Consider the following 2,875-nt stretch of genomic DNA (forward strand, 5'->3'; position numbering starts at 1 on the left):
TGTGTATTTGTAGAGAATCGAAATCCATGGAAGCCACTGCTTAAAGGTGTCCCACAAATCTGTTTTTTTTTTCAGATACAGTCACAAGTCCCCACCACACCTCAGCTGAAAAATCAAGAGACAGGTCCATGCCTGAGGGTGTGGTTTGTAACATCTATCTGAACGTTGCTTTTGGAGTTGCACAGTGTTGAACAGAACCATCAGGAAAAGTGATGTCAACATGGCACGAGGGACATCATCATTATCACATTTAGTGAACACATTATGTCACAAGCCAAAAGATTAACAGGACAGGAGGGGGAAAGCAAAAAAGAATGATAAAAGGACAGATTATTCCATTTACAAGGAACTTTTTTGGAAAGCGGCCACTCCTCGGTATGTCCTGAGAAGCCAACAACAGGTGGAATACTGGGCTCCTGTGTCAACCATACACATGTGATCTTGACCATTGATGGTTACCTTAACTAGTGGTTCAAGAAACATTTCCTGGGAACATAGTGTTACCTGTTCTGAGCAGCCCTAATGTTGAGGCAACTGGTGTGAGCCAGGTGCTTGATGTTGGGCTGGTGGTGGGAACCGCTGAACATATCCATCCTGTGAAGGTGAGTAAACTTGATACTGATATCGTGGTGCACCCTGCGACTGCTGATATGAGAAGGGACATTTACGTGACCAATGTCCTCTTTCGTTACAAGTCCAGCACCTGTCATTTCTTGGCAGACCTCTTCTGAGAGTCCGAGGTCCTTGCCACACCATCCTTCCTTCTTCTCCTAACCCATAGCTGTCTTAACCCTTTATCTTCTCACAGTTGACACAGATGACACACCTAGCACCTTCCTACCTGTCTCCCTGATAACTTCTGCTGTAGTTTCCCCATCATCTGGAAGTTCTTCCTGACCACCCAAAGCCTGTCTCAACTTCTGTCTGAATTCCTCACAACATTCTTTCTTTTGCAACTTCCACCACTTGGTCTTCTTTTCTGTCTTTCCTCTCCTCTTCTTCCTGACCACCAGAGTCATCCTGCACACCACCATCCCCATGCTGTCTGGCTACACTTTCTCCTACCACCACTTTGCAGTCACTAATCTCTCTTAGACTGCTTCATCTACATAGAATGTAGTCTACCTGTGTACTCCTGCCTCCACTCTTATATGTAACTCTGTGTTCCTCCCGCTTCTAGAAATAGGTGTTAACTACAGCCATTTCCATCCTCTTAGCAAAGTCCACCACCATCTGTCCTTCTAGGTTCCTTCCCTTAACACCAAACCTGCCCATCACCTCCTCATCACCTTTGTTCACCTCATCAACATGTCCATTGAGGTCTGCCCCAATCACCACTCTCTCCCCTCTGGGAATACTCTCCATCACCTCATCTAACTCATGACAGAATTTCTCCTTCTCTTCTAACTCACACCCTACTTGTGGAGCATAACCACTGACTACATTCAACATTACCCCTTCAGTTTCCAACTTCAAACTGATTACCCTGTCTGACACTCTTTTTACCTCTAAAACATTCCTCACAAGCTCCTCCTTCAGGATCACTCCTACCCCATTTCTCTTCCTATCCACACCATAATAAAACAGTTTCTATCCCCCTCCAGTGCTACACGCTTTGCTACCCTTCCACCTGGTCTCCTGCGCACACAATATATCTACCTTCCTTCTCTCCATCATGTCCACCAGCTCTCTACCTTTCCCTGTCATTGTGCCAACATTCAGAATCCCTATTCTCAGACCCATACTCCTGCCTTTCCTCTTCTCTCTCTGTCTATGAATCCTTCTACCTCCTCTCCCTCAACCAACAGTAGTCCAATTTCCACCAGCACCCTGTAGGTCAACAGCGCTGGTGGCGGTCGTTGTTAACCCGAGCCTCGACCGATCCGGTATGGAATTCACATTGATGATTTGCATGTTTAAATTTGGCATGTTTTTACACCGGATGCCTTCCTGACACAGCCCTCTCTATTTATCCGGGCTTGGGACTGGTACAGAAGTCACTGGCTTGCAACCCCTGTGGCTATTTAGCCATTTAAACAAAACTCTATAGAGTACTGACCCCAAAGTGTCAGGTTTACACATTCTCCACTCTTGAACAGTGTTTGTAGACATATTGAAAATTATGCACATGTGACTGGCATTTCAGCTAGAATGGTCACTGCCCAAAACTGATGATTCAGCCACAAAGCTTCTACAACAGAACTAGCTTCTGATGCGTGTGACCACTGGGGGTTCTCCCAGTCAACAGCTCTGTTTTAATTCCACTGAATACGCCATCACCCTAAATTCTATAATACAGTCTCTCCATAGGCTGCACCCAGCCCCCGGAATCAAAGACGGCTCTGCCCGAGGCACACTGTTTCACACCGAATTCTCCCAGTAGCACTTGTTGCTATGGGATACACATGTGACAGTGTTCAACAGCCTTTGTGCAGAAAATCCACCCATTGATAGGATACGCTCACCCACGGGAGGGTGAGTGAGTGGAAAAGAACGGACCCAGAGGGCTGCCTTCGGTGCAAGCTAAGTTAATCAGTGCTTATACAAATATTTACAAGTACAGTGGACATATAATACATAAATACTGAAAAGAAAGTCTAAGGAGCCAGAGGCTGCTGGAGAAAGGAGCTCCCGGAAACACAGAGCCTAATACATTTATCAGTTTTGGGCCACCCCCTTACACAGATGAAGTCAGTCCAGCAGACTCCATCTCTTATCTAGAGTGCCACAGGCTTGGAGCAGCTGCATGTTACCTAGTCATAACAAAATGAGGAAGCTCAACGTGTGTGTATGTTGTCACGTGGTGTGCAGCTAAGACATTCACTTATTTATTCAGACATGGTAATATTTCGGGAATTTACAGTCCACACAGATC

The sequence above is a fragment of the Monopterus albus genome, unplaced genomic scaffold, assembly GCF_001952655.1.
Source record: "Monopterus albus unplaced genomic scaffold, M_albus_1.0 scaffold430.1, whole genome shotgun sequence".
Classification (NCBI taxonomy): Eukaryota; Metazoa; Chordata; class Actinopteri; order Synbranchiformes; family Synbranchidae; genus Monopterus; species Monopterus albus.